This window comes from Hemiscyllium ocellatum, chromosome 21 (genome assembly GCF_020745735.1).
Source record: "Hemiscyllium ocellatum isolate sHemOce1 chromosome 21, sHemOce1.pat.X.cur, whole genome shotgun sequence".
NCBI lineage: Eukaryota > Metazoa > Chordata > Chondrichthyes > Orectolobiformes > Hemiscylliidae > Hemiscyllium > Hemiscyllium ocellatum.
The window spans coordinates 53,771,242-53,797,008 of NC_083421.1; the positions used below are offsets into that span (position 1 = coordinate 53,771,242).

Below are 25,767 nucleotides of genomic sequence, written 5' to 3' on the forward strand. Positions count from 1 at the left end.
TTTTAAAACATGTTTTAAAAATGTGGAATTTATAATGGATAAATTTGGCTTCCACAAATATAAAATTAGTTTTGGTTAAGTGAGGCTGTTCAGTGTAATTATGACTCCACGAAAACCTTAGTTGCACCTGATTGAATAAAATGTAGCTTTTTCCAAAGGTTTGTAGAGCAAAAATCACAGTACAAAAAGGCAAGTTGTCAATAATTTAGTGATTTCCAATTGATTGTAAACTGAAGAAATTTCAACAGTATACACAAAGGAGAGAAATGGAATCACTAAAAACGATTTTGGGATTTCTATATTTAATGATGCTGTCAGTTTGAGAGGAGTAATTGTGATGAATGCTGACAGTTTTGCTGTATTAACAGAAAATCAGGACCATCGCTTAGTGCATTAACAGATTCTCCCAGGTTAACTGGCCTGACCATGCCACCTGATCAACAGCAACTTCATAGCAAAGGCCAGGTTTGCAAATTGTCAATAGCATGCTATTCAGAGAATTACTTCTTACCTTCAATTTCCAACAGATAAATCACACTCTATACAAGTGCGTTGCTCATTCTTCATAATCAAATGCATGAATAAGGTTACATGATCTAAATGCCTGTGCATCGTGTTGCCGCAACAGCAAAGTATTTTCTATTAAAGAAGGCTTGCATACAGGTTACTGGAATTTGGCCTTTGTCAGTATTGTTCAAGCTAGCTATGGGAAAGTAGACTAAGATGAGTCACTATCCAATTTTACTTCTTACAGGAACAAAGGCAAAATACTGCAAATGCTGAATATCTGAAATAAGAACAGAAAATGCTGAAGAAGCTCAACAGGTCTGGCAGCATCTGTAGAGGGGGAAACAAAGTTAAAGCTTGGAGTTCAATATGCCTTTTTGAAGAGTTTTTCCAACGTTTTGTTTTTATTTCCTTCTTGCCCACCCTAGTTGCTTAATCTAACAAATCTCTGGGCATTATGACAGGGCTTCTTTTGTTACAGATAAACAAGAATGAAACATACACATTGTGCAATCAGGTGCTCAACAGCACATTAAATCTACTCCATCAAACTGATGATTAAAGCAAAACAACAAATTTCAAGAAAACCCACTATACACACAAAAAAGCCTTTACATAAATCAGCAATCGTGTTCAGAATTCTAATATATTCCACAATGTTCTCCTTAGATGACCTAATTGCAGCACAATCATTCAGCATACCCTGTTAAATGATTACAGAGCCGTTTTCTGCAACAGTAATTTTGCTACACAGCAGTCCTTCTAAGTCTGCTTAAAGCATACTAAGGATTTCACCATACTCCTCATTGATAATAAGCACAAAAGTGATGTAAAAGTGTTACATCTTTTAGTTTATACTACTTTCCCACCTCATGCATTCAACATTTGTTGTAATTAATATTCTCTCAAACAGATGTTTCTGATCAAACAAATAACAGACATGTCCAAACCATCAATGCATTAACTTGAAAACAAATGATTGAGGAATCACAAATAGTTTCCATTTGGCCAATGTTAAGTTCACTCTCTCAGTACATTTACTCAAATACATAAAGCTTTGACAAAGTACCCACGGGCCCCTGAGTATGGTAAGATGTTGCCGGAGTTTCAACACCCTCCCATTTATCTAATCAGAATGCTCATCAGCTTTCTATCACTAATGTAGCCAGGACCACCCTACTAATTAGGGATTTCACAGTCATCTAAAGCCAACTGGGAAGAATCCCAGAGCCCAGTGACATAGCTCATTAAGAACAGTGCTTTAGAATTGTTACAGACGTTCCTGGTTCAGTAACTGAAATACTAAAGCTATGACATGGTTTTGTTTGGTCACTGCCTGGACGCTTGATTGTGAGCATGGTTTAAGGGCTAATTCATTCATACAAAATTGTGAATAGAACTGAAGACCATGTAGTCATCAGCGAATATCCCCACTTTTTACTTTATGACAGAGGGACAATTATTGATGAAGCAGTTGAGGCTAATTGGGCATACAATACTGCCTGTGGAACTCCTGCAAAAACGTCATGGGGTAGAGCTGATTAGCCTCCAAGAACTGTAAGCTTTGTGCTAGGAATAAGTCCAATCTTTCATTACCAAAGACTGTATTCATTATCAGGAAGGACAGTTGGAATTAATGAATGTATCTATCAATAAACAACTAACAAATACAAGGTTAAATCTTTGCTCGGAGGAAAGCAAATAATAAATGTTGAAAAAGGAGCTGCACTGATGAACTTCAAGTGAATGAATGCTTGCCATAATCTGGATATAGACATGGAGCACCAGAACTGATTTCTTAATCAATGGGCACTTGCTGTTATAATCGACCAAGATAATGTTATCTGAAATCTTGACAAATTTACAACAAACATCTGTCTTCAGTGCAAAGGATCTACATGGAACAGCTTTGGGCACATAGTCAACCTTGATGTTCCAGAAGAAGTTGAAAATTAACTTAATGCGCATCCTCAAACATTCTGATTTTACCTCAAAACAAATCTTGGCCTGCTGTCATCTCATTCCTTGCCAAGTACATGGATACTATGCCCCTTGAAGGATTATGTTCCAAATTTTGTGTTCAGTGGTGAAGCAAAGGCACTTGCTGCTAAGCTCCAAGAAGATTGCTTACAGAGAATACACAATCAATTTTACAGTTGACCATCTATCTCATGTACAGGAACACCAAACAATTTGAAAATTGGGTAGAGAACGAGAGACAGACTAGCCTGTCCAGAAGCTTCCAAACTCGCTCTGCACCTCCTTGACCTTCTTGAACTGCTGCAGTCAGTGTGGTGAAACTGCTTCAGTAAGGAGTGGCAGGATTTTCATCCACTGATCTGAGTCAGTTACAAACATTTTGTTTTTATATCCCACCTTTAACAGAATAAAAACATGGAAAATAGGGACTTGAGTAGGCTATTGTGGAGTTCGATCCTGCTCCACTATTCAGTGTGATCATGAATGATCAATCTGCTCAATAGCTTGGACCAATACTCTTTGACCGCTTTAGCCCTCAGAACTATATCTATCTTCTTCTTGGAGATATTTTCACCTTAATTGCTTTCTGTGACAGCAAATTCCGCAGGCTCACTGAGTGAAGAAATGTTTTCCTCAATTCAGTCCTAAACAGCCGACTTCATGCTTACTTTCAGTGACTTGTGGACAAGGACACCAGATCTCCTTTCTCATTTCTCTTTCGTAAATTCATGATGACTGACTCTGTCCAATCCTGTCACTATTTTTCAGTGGTACACTAACCAGTCGACAATTCTTTAATTTGTTGTCTTCTAATTCCATCAATTTCCCCAACACTAATTCCCCATTAATACTGATTTCCTTCAGTTCCTCCCTCTCACTATTGTACAAAATACAGAGGCATGGGATTGAGAGTGATGTAGTGGTTTGGATCAGAAGCTCATTAGCTGAAAGAAGACAGAGGGTTGTGGTTGATGGGAAATGTTCATCCTAGAGGTCAGTTACCAGTGGTGTATCGCAAGGATCTGTTTTGGGGTAACTGCTGTTTGTCATTTTAATAAGTGGCTCGGATAAGGACATAGAAAGATGGGTTAGATTAGACTTACAGATTAGATTAGACTTAGATTAGACTTACAGTGTGGAAACAGGCCCTTCGGCCCAACAAGTCCACACCGACCCGCCGAAGCGCAACCCACCCATACCCCTACATTTACCCCTTACCTAACACTACGGACAATTTAGCTTGGCCAATTCACCTGACCCGCACATCTTTGGACTGTGGGAGGAAACCGGAGCACCCGGAGGAAACCCACGCAGACACGGGGAGAACGTGCAAACTCCACACAGTCAGTCGCCTGAGTCGGGAATTGAACCCGGGTCTACAGGCGCTGTGAGGCAGCAGTGCTAACCACTGTGCCACCGTGCCGCCCCAAAACATTTAGATTACTTACAGTGTGGAAACAGGCCCTTCGGCCCAACAAGTCCACACCGACCCGCCGAAGCGACAACCCACCCATACCCCTACATATACCCCTTACCTAACACTACGGGCAATTTAGCATGGCCAATTTACCTGACCCGCACATCTTTGGACTGTGGGAGGAAACCGGAGCACCCGGAGGAAACCCACGCAGACACAGGGAGAACGTGCAAACTCCACACAGTCAGTCGCCTGAGTCGGGAATTGAACCCAGGTCCCTGGCGCTGTGAGGCAGCAGTGCTAACCAGATAAAGAGTACTGGGCTAATGGTAAGTTACTTGGTAGTGTAGATGAACAGAGAGATCTTGGTGTCCATGTACATAGATGCCTGAAAGTTGCCATCCAGGTTGATGGGGTGGTTAAGAAGGCATACAGTGTGTTAGCTTTTATTGGTACAGTAATTGAGTTTTGGAGCCATGAGGTCATGCAGCAGCTGTACAAAACTCCAGTGTGGCCGCACTTGGAGTATTACATACAGTTCTGGTCACCACATTATAGGAAGGATGTGGAAGCTTTGGTGGAGATTTACTAGGATGTTGCCTAGTATGGAGGAAAGGAAAGGCTGAGGGACTTAAGGCTAGTTTTGTTGGAGAGAAGAAAGCTGAAAAGTGACTTAATAGAGACATACAAGATAATCAGAGGGTTAGATAGCGTGGATGGTGATGGATATAGAGGACATAGCTTTAAATTGACGGGTGATAGATATAGGACAGATGTCAGAGATAGTTTCTTTACTCAAAGAGTAGTAGGGCCATGGAACACACTAAGAATGTGTATAGGGAATGAGCAGGTAGGGAAGGAGTTAGGTTTTGAGTTTTGTGAAACAAAAGGTTCAGCTAGCATGACTTTAATCAGATAAGAACTTGTAGTAAACAATGAGGTACTGGAGGTAAGAGTAGAGGGTTGCCGAGGTGAAAAAGCTTTCATTATATAAAGCCATTTAACAAGATAAAGAAACAATCATTATGTAAAGTCAGTTAAACAAGTTGAAAAGCATTCATTATGTGAAGCCAGTTAAGGTTAAGAACATTCATTGTAAAACACCAGATGGCTTAATCTCTGCTATTGATACTCACTGATTGCAACAGTCACCCAATCAATTTGAATGTTTCCTTATTCGGATGCTGCTCCCTGTAAGTGATTATATACAGTAGTTCCTTAAGAATCTGCTGTTTGAGAGAAGACCGAGAACTCATGTCCCTATGCACATGTCCCTCCAGGACCCGGAATAAAGATGAAGGAGGTAAAACTATACTGTGCTTCTGAGCGTTTTGCTTTGACTGAGGCGGGAACATGACGACAATATTGACATAGTCAGCAGGATCCAAACATATAGTTGCAATCGGACGGTGTTACCGATTGCCTGGAACATTGGTATCTCGAGGCAGACAGGCCCCACAAAGCAAAATTTTAAACCTCGGTCAATATTTGTGTGCGGAAATGGTCCCCTTGTTCGATCGCTCTCTATTCTATGGACGCCTCGAACAGTAATTAGTCCAGTCGAGAGAGACAGTTTCACAAGCATGCTGACAAACAGAAGTTCGAGTCCTCTGCTCTGTATGGGGGGGGGATTTAATTGAGGACCAAGTCTTTTGCGTTGTACCGGGGTTTGGGTCCCCTGGGTTAAAGAGGTCCACAACCTCTGCTGTATTGGGCTTCGAGACCCATGGGTCAAATTCAAGTTCAAATCCTCCGCGCTATTTTGAGTTTTGGGTCCTCGGGTTTTATCGAGGTTCAAATCCCATGTCGTACTGGGGTTCGAGTCGCCCTGGGTTAAATTCAAGTTCAAGTCCTCCATGCTGTGTTGGGGTTTGAATCCCCTGGATTTTATTGAGGTTCAAGTCCTCCGCGCTGTATTTGGGTTCGAGTCCCCTGGATTAAATTGGGGTTCGAGTCCTCTGGGTTTTATCGAGGTTCAAGTCCCCTAAGTTTTATTGAGGTTCAAATCCTCCACGCTGTATTGAGGTTTGAATTGCATGGGTTAAACTGATGTTCAAGTCTTCTGCGCTGTACTGGGGTTCAAGTCCCCTGTGTTTTATCGAGATTCAAGTCCTCCGCACTGTATTGGGGTTCGAATCACCGGGGTTAATTTGAGGTTTGGGTCCTCTGCGCTTATTTGGCGTGGGTGGGGGGGGTGTTAATTGAGGTTCTAATCTTCCGCGCTGTGTTGGGGTTCGAGCCCTCGGGTTAAATGAGGTTAGAATCCTCCATGCTGTTTTGGGGTTTGAGTCCCCTGGATTTTATTAAGTTACAAGTCCTCCACGTTGTATTTGGGTTCGAGTTCTCTGTGTTAAGTGAAATTCGCGACCTCCAGTCCCCGTGAGGAGTAAAGTGAGAAAGGGGTTAAAAAACCTTAATGGTGAAATTTGAGGCTCTGTGAGCCTTTGTTCTGGGGGAAAGAAAGTGGCTTGGACTGCGGTGCTGTGTGGTCCACTGTGAAGGCTTTCTCTTTTCCTAAGTGTAATTTTAGTGAGAGGATGCTAAAAACAAAATGAAACGCTGAAATTAAGGCTGTACTAATACTTGGGTTGAGAAAGGAAAGTTTCAATGTAAATTGTGCCATGCTGAGAGTGTTTGATGTTTAAAAATTTTCAAGACTTTCTAAAAAAGAGACATCAGTTAGCTGGTTAAAACTACAGCATGTGTGATTATGCAACATTTCTACCTTCTCCCACTGCTCTTCTGGTCTACCATGCATTGCTCCCTCTTTCCACCACATCATCAGTGGCAAAATCTTCAACCTCTTGCTTCTGCCATTCTGGAATGCTCTGCTAATAATCTCCACATTAAACTTCACCTAACCCTGATTCTAAATTCAGAGTATGTGCAGAAAATGGTTGAATTCCAAATTTAATTTGAGAGAGAGCAACTGCTGTCCTCAACTTAAAAGGGCAATTACAGAGGTGGGATCAAAGAGTTGTCTAAAATGGACTGGGAAAACAGGCTAAGGGTCGAGAGAGTAAATGAGCAAATATTCCAATAGATATTTCCTAATGCTTAGAAAAACGTATTCCAGTCAAAATTGACACAATGCAAAGGATGAACTACCTGTGGTTTATAAAGGTGGTTAAGTAGAGCATCCAATCAAAAAGTAAGGTATACAAAGTGGTGAAAACTAGTAGCATGGCACAGGATTTGGAATTTGTTTTTAGGAACTTAGAGAATTTTTAAATAGATAGCTACAAAAATAATAAAGAATGAGAACATTGATTATAAAAATAAATAGACAAGAAATACCAAAACAAACAACAAGAGCTCGTATGGGTATACATAAGGAAGACAGTTGCTAAAGTAAGTCTGCAACTCTTGGAAGAGGAATTAATAATGGGGAACAGGGAAATGGAAGATAATTTAAATCAATATTTCACATTGGTCTTCATAGTGGAAGACACTCTAAACATCAGAAAAATAACAGATAAGCAAGGTGCTAATGGGACAAAAGATGTTGTAGCACTGTTTATAATAACAAACAAATGGAATTTCCTCCCAAATGGCATTGAGAGTGCAGCTAGACCAGATGTACTGCAACTGTTAAAGGTGGCAGCTCATCACCACGTTAAGGGCAATTAGGGATGGGCAATAAACGTTGGCCGAGCCTGTGTTGCCTACATCCTGTGCATGAATTAAAAAAAAAGCTAAAGAAAGACCTTATGGCCTGCTTCTAAGGGTATCAAATGAGCTGGTTGAAGAAATAGTTGAGACATTGGTCAAAATATTCCAGAAATATAGTCTGACAGGTGCTTGGGAAACTGGTCAACCCAATGGACTTGAGGATATTTTCCCCTTTAGACTCATGCACAAAGTCAGTCCTGGCTGGTGGGATGAACATTTCCTCTCTGCTCGCTGTCAGGCTCCCATGAGGAATAAGCTTAGCCAGTCGCAGACCACTTCCTTTTTGGCATAAGCCCAAAATATAACCCAGTAAATTAACAATGTTATTTACAAAGGTCATAACCAATGTAGGAAATGGAAAAAAATAGAGGACAGAAACCAATTTGATGAATAGTATGCACTTAAAGGCAACTTTGAGATAAATGTTTCAAACAAAATAATAGGAACTTATTTCCTTTTGAGGAAAAAAATTAAACAGTTTGGCAAATTGATCTGATATTTCAGCATTTATTATTCAAAATATACACATGCTAAGAGAATCAAAGAATGAATCACACAGTTGGTGAGAACAATAGCAAAAGTTTTTTTCCTCTCTCTCACACAGCACTGGTCTCCTGGAGGCTGGAATAAGTTCAAATGCAAGCATTTCGCAACAACAGACTTCTGTACACGCATTCAGTTTAACTTACCAGAAGTTTTCTTTAAATGAGAACTATTGAAAAGGCCTTCAGATTCTTTTTCAAAGTCAAAGACAATCCTAACATCAACATTTTCCCATGAGTGAAGTACAGCTTGGCCTCAACTGCTCAATTGTCCCCTTTGTAGTTTGGTTTGTGGAAAACAAAATTCCCAATCTAGGTGATGCATGATTTTATTCTGACAATAAGGAAGAAAATAAAACACCATCTTGTTTGTAAATTTGAATTATGAAACTATAGTAGTATCTGATCAACATTTTTATCATTTTTGTTTTACAGTGGAGTTAAACTGCATGTGCAATTACCACTTTCCTGCAGAGATCAACAGTAATGATTTTAAAAGGCCTCTAATACACTCATGAATCTGACATCAGAGATCACTCAGGTAATACATACAGTAAAGTAAATGTAAGAATAGAATAAACTAACATAGATAGATAACTGAAGGAATTTAAAAAGAGAAATTTCACCCTACAAAATTAATCTCTCTTGACACAGTAAATTTCCATTATCAACATCCAGCAATGCACAACATCCTGTCCAATGAACAGTGCATAGCAAATGAAATGTGAAATGGTTGAAAGAATAATTATTTCTTCAAAAGTTTCAAAAATGTTCAATTCACAGCATTAGTCAAGGAAACCTAAGACTCGTCAGCAACAGACAGACAATAACAAGCATTGCTGTGGAAGTTTACCCAAAATAGACACTAAAATCAAAACCAAATCATGGTTAAAAGTAGAACTGAACAGTCCCTACATGAGCATTCGGTATTAATTAAACTATTACATAATGCACCTTTAAATTTGGCAATAGAAAGTCAAAACAACAGTTGCTCAGATGGATAAGCTTCTCTATTAGTGAGGTTCAAAGTTCTTACAACAACTCTTCTGCTAATTCAATCTAAGTTCACCTGCCAAGACTTTACTTCAATGAAATGAGCCAGATTTTCCCACACAGAATGTTCAATGTGACTAGCAAAGATTCAGTGTTCAACCAACAACATGCTATTGTGCAGTATTTGGCTCATTAATGGAAATGGATATATTAAACACCACACACACACACCCCTAGCCGAAAACTAAGTGGTATCAATCATGCTCAGCTGCAAAAGAAAAGATGTAGCTATAATTTCAAGGCATGTAATTCAACTGAAGGAATTAAATAATGCACATCAATATTGTCCAAGTTATTAAGTAACATGAACACAAAAAAAATTTCAGGAAGAAAATATTTAGAATAATTTGAAAATATTCAATTGCCATTGGTAACTCAATCATGTACAAAAGTTTAAAAGAATTAGCAACTTTTATTATAAACCTCATCCAATCAGACTCAAAAGCAGAAAATTATCATGGAGCAAGACAGCCAAAGAATTGGATGCTTACAGCGTCAGTCACAGATGATAATGATCGTTTCACTATTTCTCCACTCCTTTGGATGGTGAGGACTTACTTCTACACCATTTGAAGGGCACTTTAGAAGATGATCCTGTTCTACCTAAGACAATGAATACTTTTGAAACTGTGCTGCAAATACCAGTTTAAGCATGATTTTTAAATATAAAATTTAATTTTTAGAAACAAAAAATTGTGTGAATGCAACTGCATGGCAATTTACATTAAGAACAGTATAGATCACCAAAAGCCAGTAAGCTGTGCTCAAGATCAAATGCAGATTGGAAACTATGGATAACCTACAATTCAGCTTCATCCTGTGAACTTAAACATGATGTCTTTGTCCCAATGTACAGTATGTATATATTAAAAATACTGACCTGACACAGAAGGGTCCTTATTAAATTTGAAGTGCGTGGCCTTTCTTGAAGAATACAATAGTTTACATTTCGATTGACTATTCAACTTTTTAAAGAATAAAACAAAATATACGATGATCTTTTATGTTTTCTCTACTTCAAGAGTCTTTTTCTCTACTACTGTTCTCTATGAACCATGTGTGTCTCTCACAGCAGGCACAATACTGACTCACATCTTTGCAATTCTGCAGCTGTTGAACAGCATAACCGTGATCCATGTTGACTCTACAATTTTCATTTCCTCTCTTACGTCAGATGCCTGCTACATATTACTTCCACACCCAAACCACAGAGATTCAGAATTCAGACTCGCAGGTTACTGCTCTGTGATAAGATCTTTAAAACTCTCTTAGTTCAAAGGAGATGGCATGTAAAAGTCATTTCAAAGTTGAGTATTTATAAACAGTTGTTCATATAATACACTATACTTAAATTGATGCAACATTTGTATATTTTTAAAATAACAGCATGCAACTGTAAACAGTTATAGTTTTGTCATTTCCGCCTATCTGAAAGGAATGCTGATTCCAGAAGTGTGCATAGCAGCAAGCAACTATAGCTCCAAGAAGAAAGCGAAAAAAAATCAATGGTGACAAACCCATGCTACAGGAAAAATCATTCAAGGCAAAGTAAACACAATTTACTAATGAAGAAATTACTTACTATAGTGACTGAAAAGGCCATACTCAAGAAATACATAATCATTGACAGTTTCCATTTACTGACGTACTCAACTGCACATAAAACAATGATGCATAACATCTGGGACATTCATTTGTAAATATTCAGTATTCTCAAAAGGCTTTGAAATAGCATCATCCCACTGACAGCCACAACTGTAATGTTAACTTTGACCCATTTAGTAAATAAAAATCTGAACACAACTAAGTGAACTTTGGGGTTCAGCTGGGAGGAAATGCGCTGCCTTCCTGCATTCCTAATTCAATTACATCCTCGTGTAGTCCCAAGCCTGAGTGCTTTATTGCTTTTAAATTTTACATAAGTACGGACAGTCCAAATCACAGAAAATATTCAAGTTAAGTTACAAGGGCCTAGGGGCTGTAAAGTTGAAAATGTGAAAAGATTCCCATAGTGGAGAATGGCTGTTCCTTAATACAGTGCAAATTTGTCCCTTTTGATAGCTGAAAGAGTTTACTGAACAAAAAGCAATGTCATATAAGATAAGAAGCTAGTAGAACAGTCAGACAAGTAGGAAGTACATTTTAGCCTGGATAAATTGAGGTGATACTTTGGGAGTGAAATCATGGTTGCAGATTATTTGACTAGCTAGTTCTATAAAGTACAAAACCTTGTCTAACCTTTAATTCTGTAGTTGTGCCCTACAGTTTTCCCATCAGAGTCCATATTTAAATAACTGGTCTCTTCACAACTAGAATCTAAGTTACAAACCATTTATCACCAGTTACCCTCTGTACACTCTTCAGTGCTTTCCTGCTCTTTTAAATTAAAATTAAAAAAACACCCCAGGTCTCTTTAGATGCTGTTAGGACTAGCTGCATACTTAAGTGTCTTCACTTGTTTCAAATGTACAAATTTATTTTCTTTTCCTTTTCATTCATGGCATTTTTTCAAAAAGTTGGAGCATTTCATATTTCATGTAATATTCTAAATGTGACTTTATCAAGAAGTGATCTTGGGTTAGAATAGTCTGTTAAATTGTAATAAAATGAATGTTTGATGCAGCCCAGATATCTGCTTCACATGAATTGAAGATTTTAGAGACAATCAAGAGCAATATATTGGGATCCTTTTTAACTCTTACCAAAGGCCACTGTGATCCCAAGTTTTGTTTTTCTGTTCAAACATACACAAAAATCTGGTATTGTTCAGCCATTCAGTAATTCAAATTTCCCCAAAATAATTACTTGTCCCAAGTACAGTCTATTCCTCAAAGTCTATTAAATCAATTGTTTAATGGTTCAGCATTTATTAAAAAGACTAAATTCAGTCATTGCTGTGCTATTAACCTTAACTCAACGTAATTAGATAATACTCAATTTGCATTTTAGCATAAAATACAACCGAGTAGAATTTATTTCCAAAATTGTAACAGATTAAATAAAGACCAGTCCAGAAAATAGAGTTGAATGATAAAACTAAATTTAAAAAATATACTTTCACTGTTTTTCTTTCAAAGCTCCATTGCGGGATGTGAACGTCATTAGCTGCCGATTGGAAGGTTGGAACTGGGATAAAGTGGGGAAGGGGAAATGAGGAAACTAGTGAAGTCCAGGCTTCCAACTGGGCACCACCCTCATGACCTTTCCTACATGTCCATCTTCCTTCATACACCTATCTGCTCCATCCTCCTCTCTGACGTATCATCATTACCCTCACCTCCATCTACCTATTGCAATCTCAGCTACCTTCCCCCCAACCCCACCAACTCCCATTTATCTCTCTACCCCCTCGGCTCACAAGTCTCATTCCTGATGAAGGGCTCTTGCCTGAGACGTCGATTCTCCTGCCCCTCGTATGCTGCCTGACCTGTTGTACTTTTCCAGCACCACACTCTTGACTTTGATCTCCTACATCTGCAGTCCTCATTTTCTCCAGCACGTATGTGTCAACTCTCTAAATGAGCAAAAGGACCAATGCCATTCTTCCATCTATTCCCTGCAACCCCACATATTGTTTCCATACAAATAATCATGTAATGCACTCGTGAATGTCTCACTCTACTGCACTTTCAGACAGGGCATTCCGGATCCAAACCATTTGCTGTTTGAAAATATTTTTTTCCCACATCACACTTACTTCTTTTGTAAATTACTTTAAATCTGTGCCCCCTCATTCTCAATCCCTTTACCATAATACAATAAGAAATAGGAAAATGAGTAGGCCATTTGGGCCCTCAAACCAGCTCTGCCATTCAATAGAACCCTATATGTTGCAATGAGATCACATCTCATTCTTCTGTATTTCAATGAGTTCAATTGGAACCTGCTTAAACTTTGCTCATAAGGTAATCTCTCTGTATCAGAGATCATTCAAGTAAACCTTTTCTGAACTGCCTTCAACTAAATAATATTTTCTCTTAAGGGTCCAAAACTATTCTCAGTACTATAGACATTGTCTCATTTCACCAGCACTTTGTACAATTGCAGTATTTTCTTTACTCTTACATTCCAATGCACTTGAAATAAGGATCAATGTTCCATTAACCTTTCTGACTGCTTGCTGCACCTGTGTGCTACCTTTTGTGTTTCATGCACAAACACACCCAATTCAGAATCATGCAGTACAGAAACAGATCCCTCAGTCTAACTCATCCGCATTGACCAGACATCCCACTCTGACCTAGTCCAATTTGCCAACACTTGGCCCATATACCTCTAAACCCACCCTATTCATATACCCAACGAGATGCCATTTAAATGTTGTAATTATACCGCCTCAACCACTTCCTCTGGCAACTTCCATGTTCCATGTACACCCCATCCCTGCATGAAAAACGTTACCCTTCAAGTCCTTTTTTAAACCATTCTACTCTCACCCTAAACCTATCCCCTCTAATTGTGGACTTCCCACACCGCAGGGAAAGGATCTTGGCTAGTCACCCTATTTATGTTCCTCATGATTTTGTAAACTTCTAGGTCACCCCTCAACCTCCAATGGTCCAGGAAAATGGCGCCAGCCTATTCAACCCTGACTTATAATTCAAACACTCCATTCCTGGCAACATCCTTGTAAATCTTTTCTGAATCCTCTTAAGTTTAACAACAGCCTTCCTATAGAAGAGTGACCAAAATTGAATGCACTGTTCCAAAAGTGGCCTCACCAATGTACTGTACAGCTGCAACATGACCTCACAGCTCCAGTAATTAATATTCTAACCAATAAGGCAAATGTGCCAAATGCCTTCTTCACCACCCTGTCTGCCTGCAACTCCACTTTCAAGGAATTATGCACTGTACTCTTAGGTGTCTTTGTTCGACAGGGCCCTATTATTAACTGTTTAAGTCCTGCCTTGGTTTGCCTTATCAGAACGCAACACCTCATATTTATCCAAATCAAACTCCATCTGCCACTCCTCAGCCTATTGGTTCATCTGATTAATGTCCCATTTTATTCTGAGATATTCTTCTTCACTGTCCACTCCACTACCAATTTTGGTGTCACCTGCAAACTTACAAACCATGCCACCTATATTCACATCTAAATCATTTATACAATTGCTGGGAGGCACAGTGGCTCAGTGGTTAGCACTGCTACATTCTCCCTGTGTCTGCATGAGTTTCCTCCAGGTGCTCAGGTTTCCTTCCACAGTCCAAAGATGTGCGGGTTAGGCGAATTGGCCATCCTAAATTTCCCATAGTGGTAGGTGCATTATTAGGGAGTAGGTGAATGGGTCCGGGTGGGTTACTCTTCGGAGGGTCAGTGTGGACTTGTTGGGCCGAAGGGCCTGTTTCCACACTGTAGGGAATCTAATCTAATCAAAAAAGTGTTGTAAAACAGTAGACCAAGCACCAATTCTTTTGGCATGCTGCTGGTCACAGGCCTCCAGTCTGAAAAACAATACTCTACCACCATCCTCTGTCTCCTTGGCTAAGTCCCCCTACATCCAATGTGGTCTGACCTTACTAACCATCCTTTCGTGTTGCAGCTTTTTGCAGTTTTTCTCCATTTAAATCATTCTGTTCGTCTGTTCTCCCTTCCAAAATGAAATACTTCACATTTTCACGCCTACTTACTCAACCTATCAACATCTCTCTATTGACTACTTGTATTTCTAAATGGGAACGGTTTCCCTCAACTATCCTATTCATATCCTTCATGATTTTATCTTCTATCAAGTCACTCTCAACTTTGTCCTCTACAATTAAATCAGTCCTAACCTCCTGTCTATCTTCATAAATGAAGTTACTCACTTCTGGAATTATCCTTGTAACCTTTTAGCACTCTATCCAATTCACTCATATCATTTCTGAAGTATGGTGCCCAAAACTGTACGCACTACTCCAGCTTTGGAAATTTGACAATATAAATAAAAATAATATGTCATAGATGGATTAACATTCTGTTGATAAATTAGTTTTCAAAATTTGTCTTGAAATTATTCAAGATTATAATCTTAGGAGAAGTAATTATATCAGTGCAAGATTTCTTCTTTCAATGAAGATCGAAGAAACTTCACATTCTTAAAGTAGTGGATGATAAAATCATAGAGTTGTACAGCACGGAAACAGACCCTTTGATCAACTCATCCACGCCAACCAGATTTCCTAGATTAATTTAGTCCCATTTGCCAGCATTTAGCCCACATCCCTCTAAATCCTTCCTATTCATAGACCCATCCAGATGCTTTTTAAATGTTGTAATTGTACCAGCCTCTAGCAGCTCATTCCATACATGCACTGCCCTCTGCATGAAAAGTTGCCTCTGAGGTCCCTTTTAAATCTTTCCCCTCTCACCTTTAAATGTATACCCTCTAGTTTTAGACTCCCCCATTCCTGGGAAAAGATCTTGTTTATTCACCCTATCCATGTCCCTCATGATGTTATAAACCCCTTTAAGGTCACCCCTCAGCCCCCAACACCCAGGGAAAATAGCCCCAGCTATTTAGCCTCTCGCGATAGATCAAACTCTCCAACCCTGGCAACACCCTTGGAAATATTTTCTGAACCCTTTCAAGTCTCAGAACTTCCATAGGTGTCATGAAATAAAAAACCATACAAGGGCACTGAATGGAGTAGGATTGATAGGCTGAATGGCTTTCTTGCATTGTCAATTTCCTTGTTAAATGGTTTGCAAGTGTACTAATCTTAAAACCACTACTGTAAAACAAATACTGTACAGGGTCAGCAATACACAATCTCATAAGCATTACAGATCTGGCAAGCACTAGGTAAACTTGATGTTTTGCATCAGCTGACTTGTGAATGATTCACCAAATCAGATGATCATCTGACACAAGATTCTACAATCTAAAGATTACAAAAATACGGCTAAGGATTTTTAAAATATTCATTCATGGGGTGTGGGTGCTGACGAAATGCCTATCCCTAATTACCCTCAAGAAGGTTGTGGTGAGCTGTCTTCTTGAACCATTACATTCAATTCGGCATTTATGGTATTGTCAGAAGAAGGAAATGTCTCAAGCAGACATCACAATGGGTTTCCTCAAGCAGAGCAATTAGTGTTCTGTTAGTTTTCTTGCTTAGCCAATATAATCAGCTGCAAAACCACAATTACAATAACGTCTATTTATATAGCATCTTTAACAAAGTAGAAAGTTCCAAAAGTACTCCAGACAGTCATCGGGAAAGAAATGAAGGCTGAGTCAAAAGTGAATACAGAAAAAAAAAACAAAAGCTTGATCAAAAATGTGGGTTTTAAAGAAGGTCTTAAAGGAGAATGTTGATTTTGTCATTGGGATGTAGTTACATCCACAGTGCTGTTGGGAAGAGAGCTCCATGATTTTGACTCATTTTCCTGAAGGAACCACAATATAGTTTTCAGTGATAGGATGGTGTGCATCATGGAGTTGAAGTTGTAGGTGGTTGTATTTCCATATATCTACTGCCCTTGTCTTTTTTAAATCTTCAAGTTGGGGATTGGGAAGGTGCTTTCAAAGGAGTGAAGGTGATATGCTTCAGTGCAGCTTGTAGATGGCACATAATGCCCACCCCTGTGTATCAGTGGAGGAGGGAGAAAGTCTTGAAGCTGGTGAATAGGGTGAGTACCAATCAAGGAGACAACTTTGTCCTGGGTAGTGTCAAACTTCTTGTGTTGTTGCAGCTGAACTCAGCGGGGTAAGTTGAAAGTGTTTTATCATATGTTTACATTATGTCTTCTATATGGCAGATAGGCTTTGTCGAGTCAGACAGCGAGTTATACACATTATTCCCAGCATCTAATCTGCTCTTATAACCACCTTTCCTAAGATCACCCAACATGGCTCAGTTTCAAATTATGTTCATAATATTCATAATATATCCAAGTAACTTGGGATATTTTGTACTTCATATAATCTCTGTAATAATAAAGCATGATATAAATGCCAGTTGCAAGGATTTTTGAGTTGCTTTGTTTCACAAGTTTAAATACTTTCTCAGAAAAATCTGTCAATTTCCATATGCTTTTGAAAGCTATTATTTAGAAAGAATGCAGTAGGGAAAACCAGAAAAGACCATTTGGTCGATGTGATTGGTCTCAGATTTTCCTATGAAAACACATCAAATAATTTTCTCACTAGCCAATTCCAAAAATCACCATGTGAAAGCTATGTCTGATTTTTCTATACATTTTTCCCTCTGCCTCCTTATGGTCACTTTGACTCTTGAAACCAAGTAAATAGTTTATTTAAGCTTGTACTAATCTTACCAATTTTCAGTCTTATACAGGGCGACGCCCGTTTCTGCGGAATAGTTCCCCGCAGATTCAAATATCCCTGGCTTACTGTGGCCCAAACTAGTATAGGGAACCTTCCGGAACTGGGGATCAGAGGGCTGCAGGGAAGGTAAGTTTCCTATTGAAATGAATGGGTTCACTCCTAGCTGTGGTTTCAGGCTTCTGTGGTAGGTTATGGAACATATCTCCTGCCGATATGGGATGGGGGGGGGGGGGGGGGGGGAACTACTGTATTCTACTGTAATCAAAATTACTTTCTGTAGTTTCTTCTCAAATCTCAAATGTCCTATTGCCAGGCATCAAACAAATGATTCATTGTCGTACTTTTCCAATACTTTGCTTTCCCTTTTTCCTGCAAAATGGTAACCAAAACTCCACATCATACTCCAGATGGAGCTAAATATTGCCTTGCTAAGAACAAAATAATTTACATGTTTCACCCCACCTCAGTATCTTAGAATTCTATCAACCGTTGCATATGAAGTATACAGATCCTACATTACAGACTGCACTAAAACTCGCAGATGACAGATCCTGAGCCAGCGAGCTCATTATATTACAAACAGACATCATCACTTCCACAAAGTAACACTGACTAGCCAAAAACAGATCTCATCCACATGAAAGTAGACCTATTTTTCTTAACATTGGATCTTGCTAAACCAAATGACAGCACTTTACATAAATTTAGTGCAGGACATATCTGTAGGCAATGGATGTTTTGACAGCTTGATTTTAAGCAAATGCATAACCTTGTCAATGATTCGGTATCCTTGTCAATTTTTCTGTGCCAAGATGAATTTTTTAACCTAACAAACAATTGAGCATTTATGGTATTACTAGAAATCTGCCCTGTGTACATCGCAGTGTTTTCGCCTACCCAGTCCCTACATTCTACTGCAAGTTCTCTTCTTTGGTCAATATAATCGACTACAATATCACAACAATAACTTTTACTTTATGGTACTTTTAGCAAAAGAATATTCTAAAAGAACTTCAAACATTAAGAAGGAAAGAAACGAAGGCTGAGCCAAAGGAGGATATACAAATGATGATCAAGAACTTGAACAAAGGTGGGGGTTTTAGAAAGACTCTAACCAAGATAGAAAGATTTAGATTGAAAATTCCAAAGCATGCAGCCTGGTTGACTAAAGGCACAGCCTTAATGGCTGAGGAAGCAAAAATGCACAGAAGGCTGCAGGGTCAAAGGGATATAAAGGCAGTGAATGTGTTTCTAGTGTTGAAGAAATTTATACTTGAGAAGTTTTACTGTTGTCAAATGAAAGAGATAGTGCTATGATTGTGACCAACTTCTGATTTGATCATGTCATAAATAATTATCAATGGGTTAACACCGCACTATCTTATCTTTAGAATTAGAAATAAATTTTATTGTCACATGTAGACTACCATAGAAAGTGAAATGGTAAATATGTGAAGAATATTAAATACTGAAATTAATAGTCTCTGATATTCACTGATGATCAAGCTTAACACTTAGTTTAAAATACATGGAAGTACAGTGACAACCAGCCAAATTAATGTGTGAAAGGTACATTTTTGATTTAAAGTGTCTTGTACAGTGAAGATGACTTACTATATTTATATATATAAAACTATTATACAGACACATCTACATATATACCCAAAACTTTAATATATTTATATCGGTGACATTAACTGTCCAAGCTTATATCTAAGTGGTAAACATACATTGCGATTTTTCGAACTTGACAATACTGCATCAACAAATTAGGAATGCATCAAACTGTAAAGATCATTGTGGTCCAACCAGTCAGTTCAAATATAAAATAACACAATAACAAGGTCATTTTCACTGTGTTCAGTTCTACAGTTCTATTACTCCTGACCAAATATGGCAAGGTCAAATTTTACTTAAGTTTGAAATTTATTTCACTGAGGGTTAATGCTGTACAATATGTAACTGAAATTAGGAGACAGAAACAACAATTAATAAAGCAAACATGTTTGCATTTCTAATTGACCTTATTAAGAAAAAAAAATGAAACAAGTAATTTGATGTTCAGAAAGTGCAAAAAAAACTTATTCTCAAAATCTTAAATGCAACACAGTTTAATGTGCATGTCTAAAAGATCACAGCTCAATTTTCTGTGAAGTCTTTCAATTTTTCCCCTTGCCAATTTCAACCTTGTTCAGAACTACCAGGCAATTTGTGCCACTAAAACTAGAGGGGAAATCTGTTACTAAAGCAAAATAGTACAAATATTGAAAATTTGAAATACGCAGCAGCTAGGCAGCATTTGTGTCAAAAAATGAAGTTACTGTTTCAGGCGAGTGACCTTTTCTTGGTTCCGATTTCTAATAGATTTTCTTTACATGAAGGGAAACTGTCTCAGGTTTGGCTGTTGACTTCATTTTGGCTTAGTCCTCAAAAGCTGTGGAAGTAGCAGACCAACAGACTGGCTGCCCAACCCTTTTCTTTCCATTGCAGGGAAGTCTCAAACCAGGCCATCCAAAATATATATATCTTATATTTCTAACTGAATGGACGACATAATTCCACATCATTCAAGGACATTATATCAACTTTAAAGTTGCAACACATATTTTTAAAAAACTATCCAATAAATGTCAGCATAACTTTTTCAGGTTTGTGCAATCCCTGCACTGATAATGTAGTTACTTGCATTTGTATTTACCTTATTAAGTAGTCTGTCAAATATTCTGGTAAGTAGAAACTGCTTTGAAAATGAAGATCCAATATCAAGTTTGATTTGTTGATACAACTGAAAGTAGAGATTAGTTCTTTGCAGGATGCTGCCTCTAAGTTTTGCTCCACAACTTAACAATATCTTTTTCATACTCCCTCAGCTTTTATCATTTGCAATGATTCAAGTCAGACTATTGGTGTCCGTAGCTCCAGTGTTCTGAGTTTAGACAAAACAGCACACAAAACACAGAGTACAAGAACAGGACTCAGCTGACTTCATAAACTATTCAAGTTGTGTTTTTATGGTTTAGCGTTTCCCCTAACTGCTTGACTGCCCCTTATCTTCACCATTAGCAATCATTGTTCTTGACTTGTGCAGAAATAGTTTTAAAGTCTCACTTGGTTTCCTATATCATCGTACTTATTTGCACTTAGCAAAGGATATTTCTCTATGTAAAAACAGAAATTCTCAGAATTTTATTATGCATTGAAATTATTTCTAAATTCTGATTTTGATCATTACATAATTAATTGTAGTTCAGTGATACGCAAATCTGGCTATATCTTTTCTAATAGATTTAACGTTTTCTCTCATTCTGTTTGGTGAAGATTTACACTTCCATTCACTCACCGTGTTGCTGGTTGTTATCTGTCCTCTGATGCTCTGTGTACCAGGCAGACAGCCCTCTGTGCTCGATCCCCACCAACTCTGGGTACCTTGTACTCTCTTAGCGCCATAGGAGCAGTTGCCAACACTGAAATTTCAGAGGCAGAATTAATTAGAAAGCTAAATTACTTGACAATGTGGAATGTAAAGCACTTGGTCAAAGTTTATCTGACTAACAATGGATCTCCACAGAAGTTTGACCAGATGGGCCAATGGGCTGGGAAGTGGCAGATGGAGTTTCAGATAAATGCGAGGTGCTGCATTTTGGGAAAGCAAATCTTAGCAGGACTTATATACTTAATGCTAAGTTTCTAGGGAATGTTGCTGAACAAAGAAACCTTGGAGTGCAGGTTCATAGCTCCTTGAAAGTGGCGTTGCAGCTAGATAGGATTTTGAAGAAGGCGTTTGGTATGCTTTTCTTTATTGGTCAGAGTATTGAGTACAGGAGTTGGGAGGTCATGTTGCGGCTGTATAGGACATTGGTTAGGCCACTGTTGGAATATTATGTGCAATTCTGGTCTCCTTCCTATCGGAAAGATGTTGTGAAACTTGAAAGGATTCAGAAAAGATTTACAAGGATGTTGCCAGGGTTGGAGGATCTGAGCTACAGGAAGAGGCTGAACAGGCTGGGGCTGTTTTCCCTGAAGCGCCGGAGGCTGAGGGGTGATCTTATAGAGGTTTACAAAATTATGAGGAGCATGGATAGGGTAAATAGGCAAAGTTTTTTCCCTGGGGCCAGGGAGTCCAGAACTAGAGGGCATAGGTTTCGGGTGAGAGGGGAAATATATATAAGAGACCTTTGGGACAACTTTTTCACACAGAGAGTGGTACGTGTATGGAATGAGCTGCCAGAGGAAGTGGAGGAGGCTGGTACAACTGCAACATTTAAGAGGCATTTGGATGGGTATATGAATAGGAAGGGTTTGGAGGGATATGGGCCAGGTGTTGGCAGGTGGGACTAGATTGGGTTGAGATATCTTGTCGGCATGGACAGGTTGGACCGAAGAGTCTGTTTCCATGCTGTACATCTCTATGACTCTAAGTTTGTACTTTACCCCAATCCTTGCTCTCAGCAACCTTCCCACTCTAGCATTTTATTCCTGATTCATGTTCATTAAAGCTCTGTATTAGATTCTTCAACAACACAACTTTAAGTACTGCAAACTGTAAACCATCATGATAGATATGCAATTATTAAAATTCATCCACAACAGAGCTGTATGACACCATATAAACAGAACACAGGAGCGACACTGAGACCCATTCCTATTACTAGGTACTTTACCACAAGATATTACCACCTAGCCATCTCAAACTTTAAGTCTAATAGATTATTTCTACTTGGGAAATGCAAACCTGTAATTGACAATGTAAGGACCATACTGTTTAACAGCGTCCACTTGTAGAATATACTGAATCGAAGGAAGGATCTGATTGGACTCAAAATGTTAACTGATTCTTTTACTATAGGTGCTGTCTGACTTGCTGAGTACTATGCTTTCATTAAGAAAGTTTTCACACTGATTTCTTCCTGGAATGTCACATTTGAAACTCATGAAGATTTTTCCACTGATATTTTTATCTCCCCTAACTTTATAATATGTAACTAAATTAAAAATTCTAATGCACATTCTAAAAATATCCTGAATTGTACCAAAATATTGCTTTCAATGACGCAAACTATTGTCCAGTTCATAAGTTATTAAATGTGAAGATGAGCTTTACTCCTTGGCTAACTGATAAATTAAAATAGTCATTTCCATAAACTTCAGGATTATACGAACTTCTGTCCTGAAAACTGATTTTGACAAAAACAGACATGAATGAAAAATAGCCCATTCAGTTCTCCAGTGCTGCTGTCTATTATATAGGTATTAATCAAATTCATCAAAGGTCAGACAAATTATGGAAATTAAGCGACAGGAGTAAAAAAACTGACATCCCATATAACCTAAAACTGTAAAACTCAGCAAACCTCCAAACTAAAAATAAGGGAAATAATTCATAACCTGTTCCCATACAATATAATTCTCATTCTGTTGTTGATCAGCAGAATGTGTATTACACCTGTAGGCTTAACACAACTCCTGTTAATGTTTTAAATTTCCCCCCCAGAAACTGGAAGGTCAAACATCCCAGATAAACTCACAATTCTATCTTATATATTCTATATAGAGGCTTAATGACTCCGTCTGAGCTATAAGATCAGAAAGCTTTTCGGTTAAGTCTTCAATCTAATGCTTCCCAACCAGATTTCTCCATCAACAGTGAACCCCATTGAAGCCTGAAAAGTGTTGAGAACCCCAAGTGAGACTTGTGGGGAGAGAAATATTTGCTAAAGTGGAATGGAGGGGTTACGTATAAATGAAAGCACGGTTACGACTCGATAGGCCTCTGTGGTGGTCATTATCGCTGCAGAGCTTACATTTTGGGAAACTGTTTTCTGGACTGCTGTAGATTGTTATCTCCCAGTGATAGTGCTGAATTTGGCCATGGAATACAAGATGTAGGAAGGAGAAAAATCCAACCATCACAGGGTACACTGATGGTACCAAGACTGCAACAGGTGTGGACAGAATCTGGTTTGCTTGGCATGGAAAATCAGTCAAGATTTACACGCAAACACCATATATGTGGACAAACTGTCAAAAAACAATAGCTGCCTGGGGAATTGTACTCCAGTTGCACAGATCAACACTTTCAAAAGTGGTGTTTTGGGAAGAGATTGTAAATTAAAGCAATTTATGCAAGTAACTGCGTATCTTTATCACAACAACACAGTGCACACATAATACGTTGTTTTGCAGTGGGAGAATGTAAGATACTGCAATTATGTAAATATTCATGTTCATCTCTATTTATCCACAAGCATCCCAAATTCGTCAACCACTTTCACTGTCCTATGTCTTGTTGCTATTAGCAAAATATTAGCTTAGATTGTTCGATTGGCATTATGTTAATGTTAGTAGTGGCTACTTAAAAAGATTATAGTATTTGGTATTAAAATAAAGCAGTGTGCATCTTGGAAAGTATACCCAGTCTGGAGGCTTGGTTTCTTCCCACTAGACATTTTGCAAGCCAATAACTGAGAAGTAGTGTTGGTCTGACTGGATAAGTAGCTTCAACCCCATCTGTGTTCTGCACAGGTGAGCTGCATGTCTTTTGCTGGTTAAGAATCAGCAGCATTCCTGAATATACCACGGACTATATTCTCACTGAACAATTGCTGCTTAAACCTGAAGATTGGGTATTTGAGATACACTTAATATCAGAATACAGACTCTGAATTTCTACACCAGTTTTGTTTGAAAACTTAAATTACACACTGTGTTTAATACTTGTTTCAGGTTGATCAAAAAAAGCTTTGATAGCCAAAAATGGAAGAGGTTCCAATACACAGCATTTTTATGGTGATGCATCAATATCAGTAAGGTTTATAATCAACATCATTCTGTTTACACTCTTTGTGCAGTGTCAGTGTTGTGTTTATAATCAGAGTCTAAGCTCTTAATCAAGGAAACACTGACCTTTGACAATTTCACGTTCAATGAAACAGAAATAGGGATAAATTATGTATCGAGACTGACAGGCAATGGAGTCAATAATTAGACTTCAAAGGGAGTCTTAAATATAGATTTCAAACTGAACAAACTTAACCACAAAGATTAAATTATGTGATGGATATACTCATAATCGTTTGGTCAATAGTTCCAGTTTTTCATATCAGTTGAAATTTACATTCTGACACAAGGGAGGAAAACAGAACTTTAGTGACCCCCATAAATTTGAAATGGGCAGCCTAAAATAACATTTTGGGAATAGGTAGGTCATGGTTGCATTATTACACTGTTATAATTCTCAACTTTTCTGCCATTTCTACCATTGATCCTGGAGGAAAAGAAAAAGTACATTTTTCAAGTTCTATGCTATAACAGAGGGTGCATGTTTATTTCTCCTGCCTCTTATATTCTTCATAGATTTAAATACTATGAAATTATTTACAGTATAAATGGCAGTTGTGTGGTAGTCATTTACATACCTGGTAAGTTCAGATATTTTAATATCAACTGTAGAAACAGAATTACAAATTGAGAACAAAAAGAATAGTCAGGAGGGCAAAAGCATCACAGCTATTAATAAGTAGTACTTGTGTTAAAGAGTCTCACATCTCCATTTTAAGCAGTACTCCTTCGTTCCTTTACTCTCTCACCTGCAAAATGGGTAAATAAACTAATGAGTTGGTCACTAACCTCCACTACTTTTAAAATTGTCTTCTGGACAAATCATCAGAGTCGCTCCTTTGATGTGGGGAAAAGGCTTCATTATGGAGATATAACCAAAACTGAGGACAACTTATACCACATCACATTTCCGCTGTTTTGGTATTATCCTACACCACATGCTGTGTTGTATAGCATTGCTGAAAAGGAAAATTGGTGCTTTTGGCTCAATGGTACACTTATCCCTGCTGCTCATCACATGGTAAACTCTATATATTTTAAGCCTTTGTTAAAATTGACATGCTCACAAGAAGACTGTTATAGGTCTCCTTGATAATGAAGCAACAACTAGTTGCAGAGTCAAAAATGGATAGACCTCCATAACTCTACAGTGACAAAGACAAATTGAAAAGGACCCTGAATGCACAGGGAGAAAAATATCAGCTAAAACTAAAATCACAGGTGTTTTGAACAACCCAGAACAATTTTACATCAAGTCAGAAGCTTGATTCTACTGCTGAAATAATACAATCAAAAACAGTAAACTAAGTTCATGAACAGGATGGGTAGTTGCTACGCCTCAAATACTATTAGGTCTTGGCTCCCAAGTTTGTCGACAGATTCACTGCACCACACATCTTAGAACAATTGCATGTGTAAATCTTGGCAATAGAGTACAACACAATAGGAAGAGTCTAGCCAGTTGATGAGAAGTTTTCAATAG

At 38.3% G+C, this 25,767-nt stretch overlaps 1 protein-coding gene across 4 annotated transcripts in view; it reads right to left on the bottom strand.

Annotated features, from left to right (window-relative positions):
* The window catches only part of LOC132825885 (volume-regulated anion channel subunit LRRC8A), a 59,392-nt gene that overhangs the window by 22,593 nt on the left and 11,032 nt on the right, over nucleotides 1-25,767 (bottom strand). The window contains exons 1-2 of one of the 4 annotated variants that reach the window (XM_060841485.1): nucleotides 10,052-10,074; nucleotides 9,663-9,774 (exon numbers count right to left, since the gene is read on the bottom strand). The gene's annotated coding sequence lies outside the window, so the exon portion shown is untranslated. Of the gene's footprint in view, nucleotides 1-9,662; nucleotides 9,775-10,051; nucleotides 10,131-20,145; nucleotides 20,162-20,787; nucleotides 20,912-25,767 lie in introns of those variants that run through there. The other 3 variants (XM_060841486.1, XM_060841483.1, XM_060841484.1) reach the window with 3 other exon arrangements.